We start from the raw sequence: 7,689 nt of genomic DNA, 5'->3' as shown, positions 1-7,689 counted from the left end.
TGCCACCGCGCCCCGTCGCCTCCCCGCGGCGACCCTCAACGCCGACCGCGCTCCGGCCGCCCCCATCTCCTCTCCGGCCTTCCTCCTCTCCAGCTTCGGCGAGCCGCCGGCCGCCTCGGCTTCCGTGCGTCCAGATCCAGATCGGATCTGAGAAAAACCTAGGTTGACCCCGATTTATCCTCCGTCATATTATTCTATCATATTTTGTAGCCCTGTTCATCGCATCATAGTTCCGTCATCGTAGCTCTGTTTCATGCGCACGATATATCAAAATGTTCATCAGAATGTGCTCTTCATTTTGTTCCACTAGGCCATGTTCATTTGAGGTCATCTAGATGCCTGAATCTCTGATGCAAGAGTGCTATATGATGTTAGTTTCTGATTCTTAACGGAATGTGTGCATTTGTCATTTTTGCTACATTTATTGTGTGCATCTTATGGGCATGAGCTCTACAGGTGTTTTGTTCTATGCCATGCCATCTTTACGGAGGTGCTTACAATGTATTTTTTTGATCAATGTGGTGACTAGCACAAGCATGCAAACTAGGCTTCGTGATGTTGCTGATTTTAGTCCCTGTTCTGCTGTTATTTTCATGCCATGTAAACTTGATGCTACAGAGAGATCCATGCTTATTTTGAGATACATCAGTAAGGATGTTTTGTACATATGGTTATGTTCTATCCATCCATGTCCCTATTTTAAATTATGGAGTAGTCTAGCATGTCTTTTCCGTGCTCTACTTTTGCTATAAATTGTTTCCTGGCAGATTGTTTACATGTTATTCAATTTTGCCAAGGTTGTTGTAGTTGATCCTTGCATGCTATGAACTTGTTCTTGCCATGGATAGCTTCATAAACATGTCTTCTTGCTTATGATATGATTATCTTGTCATGCAATGACTGGTGGTGAGTAAATCGAGCTCGCGAAGATGCCTTTGTAATTCTGTCAATGCCATGCTCTGTTTGCTGAATCTGTTAACGAAATTTGCTATGTTTACATGGGTGCCATCATATCTTATGATCCTTTTTGGCTCATGGTCAGTAAGGGACTTTTGTTCTATGCTTTGAGTAGAATCATGCCATGTCTTGTTTTGCTATTATAAGTTCCTGTAGCATGTTGATTTCTTGATCTGAACATTGCTACCTGATGCTGTTTATGCCATGTCCAAGCTGATATCTTTTGCACTTTTGCCATGCTTGTTTGAACCTGCTATTGTGTGATTTAGCCATAGGTCAGTGTTCCTCTTTTGTCAAGCATCTCCTGTAGATCACTGCCATATACTTTGTTTTTAAGTTGGGGTGCTGTAGCATAGTTTCTTGTTGCATGCTAAGTAGCATCGTGCTGTTAATCGCAGATTTGTGTCATTCTTGTTTTGCTTGCCATTTGCAAACCGTGCATCCGTTTCCGCTGATCTTTATATCGATTTCAACCGAAATCATCTCTTATTTCCAGCGGCATACTTGGTTTGCCAAGTTGATGCCTTGTTCATCCTTCTTCCTCCCGGAGCACGCATATGCATTGCATATCGCATCTCGCATATCATGACATGTGTTGCATCATGTGGCTTGTGCATTGCACCGTGATTTATTGTGTTTCCATTGCTTGTGTTCTTGCTTTGGGTAGAGATGGGAGACGAGTACATGCACGAGGAACCTGTTGAGAACGCTTACGAGGATCAAGCCTTCGACAACTCTGAGAACTTTGCAGGCAAGATGACCATACCTTCGATATCACTTCTATCTTTGCTTTGCTAGTTGCTCGCTCTATCGTTCATGTTATCTCTACCTGCCACTTTTTATCATGCCTCCCATATTGCCATGTCAAGCCTCTAACCATCCTGTCCTAGCAAACCGTTGTTTGGCTATGTCACCGCTTTTGCTCAGCCCCTCTTATAGCGTTGCTAGTTGCAGGTGAAGATGAAGTTTGTTCCTGGTTGGAACATGGATATTTTGGGATATCACAATATCTCCTGTTTAATTAATGCACCTTATATACTTGGTAAAGGGTGGAAGGCTCGGCCTTATGCCTGGTGACTTGTTCCACTCTTGCCGCCTTAGTTTCCGTCATACCGGTGTTATGTTCCTTGATTTTGCGTTCCTTACGCGGTTGGGTGAATTATGGGACCCCCTTGGCAGTTCGCTTTGAATAAAACTCCTCCAGCAAGGCCCAACTTTGGTTTTACCATTTGCCACCTAAACCTTTTTCCCTTGGGTTTTCGCGAGCCCGAGGGTCATCTTTATTTTAAACCCCCCCGGGCCAGTGCTCCTTCGAGTGTTGGTCCGAACCGAGCAGCCTGTGGGACCACCTCGGGGAAACTTGAGGCCTGGTTTTACTTGTAGCTTGACTTATCCAGTGTGCCCTGAGAACGAGATACGTGCGACTCCTATCGGGATTTGTCGGCACATCGGGCGGCTTTGCTGGTCTTGTTTTACCATTGTCGAAATGTCTTGCGAACCGGGATTCCGAGACTGATCGGGTCTTCCCGGGAGAAGGTATATCCTTCATTGACCGTGAGAGCTTATGATGGGCTAAGTTGGGACACCCCTGCAGGGTATATTATCTTTCGAAAGCCGTGCCCGTGGTTATGAGGTAGATGGGAATTTGTTAATGTCCGGTTGTAGATAACTTGACACTTGACCTCTCTAAAATGCATCAACAGCGTGTGTAGCCGTGATGGTCTCTTCTCGGCGGAGTCCGGGAATTGAACACGGTTTGGGTTATGTATGTACGTAAGTAGTTTCAGGATCACTTCTTGATCGCTTCTAGGTTCTCGACCGATGCGTTGCTTCTCTTCTCACTCTCACTTGCGTATGTTAGCCACCATATATGCTTAGTGCTCGCTGCAGCTCCACCATATTACCCCATTTCCTACCTACAAGCTTAAATAGTCTTGATCTCGCGGGTGTGAGATTGCTGAGTCCTCGTGACTCACAGATTCTACCAAAACAGATGCAGGTGCCGAGGATACCAGCGCAAGCGGCGCAACCAAGCTCAAGTGGGAGTTTGATGAGGACCTTGGTCATTACTATGTTTCGTTTCCAGATGATCAGTAGCGGAGCCCAGTCGGGACGATCGGGGATCTAGCATTTGGGGTTGTCTTCTTTTTATTTGGATTTGACCGTAGCCGGTCTATGAGTGTATTTTGAATGATGTATGATCTTAATTATGTTTTGTGTGAAGTGGCGATTGTAAGCCAACTCTCTTTATCCCATTCTTGTTCATTACATGGAATTGTGTGAAGATGACCCTTCTTGCGACAAAACCACCATGCGGTTATGCCTCTAAGTCGTGCTTCGACACGTGGGAGATATAGCCGCATCGTGGGCGTTACAAGTTGGTATCAGAGCCATCCCCGACTTAGGAGCCCCTTGCTTGATTGTTTGCTGGCGTTGTTGAGTCTAGATCAAAAATGTTTTGAGTCTTAGGATTATATATATATCGGAGAGTAGGATTCTTTTTACTCCTTAGTCCCTTCGTCGCTCTGGTGAGGTCTCCTGACGTAGATGTTTTGACTTTCCTCTCCTCAAATTTCACTAAATTTTTTTAGGATCACGCGGGTATTTTGGATTCATTCTGATGGTTTTGTGACGAGAACATTGTTCTTGGTGCCTCCTGTATTTTATGTGGCAGTGACCCGGGGAGTTGAGCTCTGAGGTGTTGTCGTCACAATTTTATCGGTGCAGTTCTGGAATACCTGAGTTTTGCCGACATCGAAAATCTCTTTTATGCAGTTGTTGGTGAGATAACCTCGACGCCACCCAGTACTGGGGCGGGAGTTCGGGAGTATTGCCATAACTCGTATAACGGATGCTTTTCGAAGGTTGAGGTACACGATTTCCGAAGGTTTCTTGGTTATGTGTTGACGGATGGATACAGCTAGATGTAGGGATTGTTAGTTTGGGTGAGATATATTGCTTCCCCTGTATCCCCAACACCTGTTGCATAACCAGAAAGTTTCGGGAGTTTATAGGTGGGATTCAAGTAGCTCTAGCATTTCTTCCCGCAGATATTTGGTTTGTGATTGGGTAATCCTTACCACTTATTTGTTCCAGTTGTACCTTGTTTATTTCATTCATCAATATCTTATCAAGTGGATTATCACCTTAATGGACGTGTGATGTTAGCTTTGGGAATTCATTCATTCATCTCTGTTCGAATGTTTATTGTGAAGACTATATGTTGCAATTTCTATCCGTTGATTCAACTTGTCTATCTATCTATCAAGATGCTAACAGATGTCACCCTCTTCAGGATGGCTCCGCCAACGCGTCAGAATTCGGAATGCAATGATGGGAGTTAGGCGAACCCTCCACCTCCACCTCCGCCTCCGGAGGCATGGCAAGCTTTGATGGCAGCCACAAATGGCAATGCCCAGATGATGATTCAGCTCATGCAAGAGCGCAACCAAGGCCAAGGCAACCAAGGGAATCAAGGTCAAGGGCAGTTCAATCATCAGCCTCAATTTCCTACCCTCAACCAGTTCCTGGCAAATCAGCCGAAGTCTTTCAGCTACTGTGCCGAGGCCACAGACGCTGATGATTGGCTCGTGGATATTAACAAGCATTTTGAATGTAGCAATGTCAGGCCTGAGGACTATGTCAAGTTCGCTTCTTTTCAGCTGAAGGACCAAGTAGCTGATTGGTTCCAGCAATACAAGGATTCCAGAGGAGGTCAAGTGATTACTTGGACTGACTTCTGTCGGGACTTTAAAGCTCACCACATTCCTACCAGTGTTGTTGAGAGCAAGCGTGAGGAGTTCCACAATCTCAAGCAAGGCAACATGTTAGTGTACGAATACAACAAGCAGTTTCAGAAACTTGCTCGCTTCGCTAAACAAGACGTTCCTGATGAGAAGAGTATGATTTATCAATTCAGAGGTGGCCTCAGAGAGGATCTACAGTTAGCTCTCGTTCTTGTTGAGCCTACTCAGTTTGATCAATTCTACAATATGGCACTCAAGCAAGAAGGTGCTCAGCTCAAATGTGAGGCTTCTAAGAAGAGAATCAGGGATGCAGTCCAGTCTTCTTCTTCCTCACAAGTGGCAGCTAAGTAGCAGAAGTTCTACCTTCCTCCTCCTCCGTTTTGTCAGCCTTACCAGCAGAAGAACTCAGGTGGTCGTGGATCTTCCCACCCACCCAACCCAGGCTATCAGAACAAGTCTCAGCCTCAAGCTCCAAGGTCAAATGCTCCTTATCATCGTCCGCTCTCAGAAGTGACTTGCAACAAGTGCCAGCAGAAAGGTCACTACGCGAACAAGTGTTTTAACCAAAGGCGCCTTCCTCCTCCTCCTCCTGTGAGATCTTCAAGCAATGCAGTGGTCAAGCATAATCCAAAGCATGCAAAGGTGAACATGATGAATGCAACGCAAGCAGAGGATTCTTCTGATGTGATAATGGGTAATCTCTGAGTTAATGATATTCTGCTAAAGTCTTATTTGATACTGGTGCATCGCATTGTTTCATGTCAAGACCGTTTTTTGCCAAGCATGAATTCTCTTCTTCACATTTGGGTAAACCCATGGATGTCGTTTCTCCGGGTAAACGGTTGAGCTCCAGTTTAGTTGTTCCGGATACCACAATCAAGATGGGCGACTATAAATTTCTGTCTTCTCCAGTTGTTCTTGGCGACTCTGATATTGATCTAATTCTTGGGATGGACTGGCTTTCTAAGCACAAGGCTCAGCTTGATTGTGCTGCCAGGGAAATTCAATTGACACACTCTTCTGAGGATGTTATCATCTATGCCGCTCGTGATGAAACCATTCGGTTGTTTTCTCTCAATGAGAAGGGCGAGTTGGATGCTATTTCTCAAATTCCAGTCGTTTGTGAGTACCAAGATGTCTTTCCAGAAGAACTTCCGGGTATGCCGCCTCATCGGCCAGTCGAATTCGTTATCGATCTTGAGCCTGGAACTAAACCCGTTTGCAAGCGTCCTTACAAGCTTGGCCCTAAGGAGCTGAAGGAATTGAAGAAACAGCTCGATGAACAAGAGCGTCTAGGTTTGATCAGACCGAGTTCATCTCCATGGAGTTGTGGAGTTCTTTTTGTCCAGAAGAAGGATGGCACGGATCGACTTTGCGTCGATTACCGTGCATTGAACAAGAAGACAATCAAGAACAAGTATCCACTTCCCAACATCAATGAGCTTTTCGAGCAACTCAAAGTTGCTAAAGTATTATCCAAGCTTGACCTTCGTATGGGTTATCATCAGATTTGCATTCGTGAACAAGATATTCCCAAGACAACATTCAGAACAAGCTTTGGTTCTTATGAATATACTGTCATCTCTTTCGGCCTTGTCAATGCTCCTCCAACTTTCTCTCGTATGATGAACTTTATCTTCAACCCCTACACCAATGAATTCGTTCTGGTGTATCTCGATGATATCTTGGTCTTCTCCAAGAATAATAAGGATCATGCCAAACATTTGCGATTGGACCTCGACAAGCTCAGAGAGTATCAATTCTATGCGAAGTTTTCCAAATGTGACTTCTGGCTTGATGAAGTTCTTTATCTTGGTCACATCATCTCTGCTAAGGGCATTGCTGTTAATCCCGCAAAGGTGTCTGCAGTTGTGAATTGGGAACCTCCTCAGAATGTCAAGCAGCTCCGTAGTTTTCTTGGTCTTGCAAGCTATTGCCGAGGATTCGTTGAGAACTTCTATAAGATTGCAAAGCCTCTTTCCAACCTCCTCCAGAAGCATGTCAAGTATGTCTGGACGCCTGAGTGTGACGTTGCTTTCAACACTCTCAAAGAGAAGCTAGTCACAGCTCCTGTCTTGACTCCTCCTGATGAATCCAAGCCATTCGAAGTATTCTGTGATGCTTCTCTTCAAGGTCTCGGTGCTGTGTTAATGCAAGAGAAGAAAGTTGTGGCCTATACCTCTCGTCAGTTGAAGCCCAACGAAAAGAACTACCCCACTCACGATCTTGAGTTGGCGGCAGTTGTCCATGCATTGATAACATGGAGACATCTCTTATTGGGAAGGCAAGTGGACATTTTCACCGATCACAAGAGCCTCAAGTATATCTTCACTCAACCCAACCTCAACCTTAGACAAACTCGATGGGTCGAAATGATTCAAGAGTACAATTCGAGTATTAAATATACTCCTGGCAAGGCGAATGTGATTGCAGATGCTTTGAGCAAAAAGGCTTATTGCAACAGTCTAATTCTCAAGCCATTTCAACCGGATCTTTGCAAAGCTTTTCGCAAGCTGAATCTTCAAGTTGTTCCTCAAGGCTTTCTGGCCAACCTCATAGTCTCTCCTACTTTGGAAGACCAAATTCGTGATTGTGACGCCCGGGTAGTTACGCTACAGTAACCCTCCGCCAATGATGCCACGTCACCACGATTAATGTTGATAGTCTTGCGATGGTTCAAATCCCGTTCAAAATTCAAAATTGAAATAAAGTCAAACAATAAAAGTTTTTCAAAATTTAAAACAAAAATGTTCGGGAGATGCCATATTTTACATAAGTCAATATGGTGTAATAGACACAATTTTATAAAATGCCTAAGTATTTTAAAATAAGTAAAAACAGAAAAGGAAAAGAAATAAAAGAAAGGAAAATACAAAAAAAAGAAAAAGAAAAACTAAAACTAAAAAAAAAAAAGAAGGGAGAAACCCCCCGCCCTTTGGGCTTCGGCCCACCAGGCCGCAAACCACCCCGCCGCCAGGCCGGCCCA

The sequence above is a fragment of the Triticum dicoccoides genome, chromosome 6B, assembly GCF_002162155.2.
Source record: "Triticum dicoccoides isolate Atlit2015 ecotype Zavitan chromosome 6B, WEW_v2.0, whole genome shotgun sequence".
NCBI lineage: Eukaryota > Viridiplantae > Streptophyta > Magnoliopsida > Poales > Poaceae > Triticum > Triticum dicoccoides.
This window is presented reverse-complemented; position numbering follows the sequence as displayed.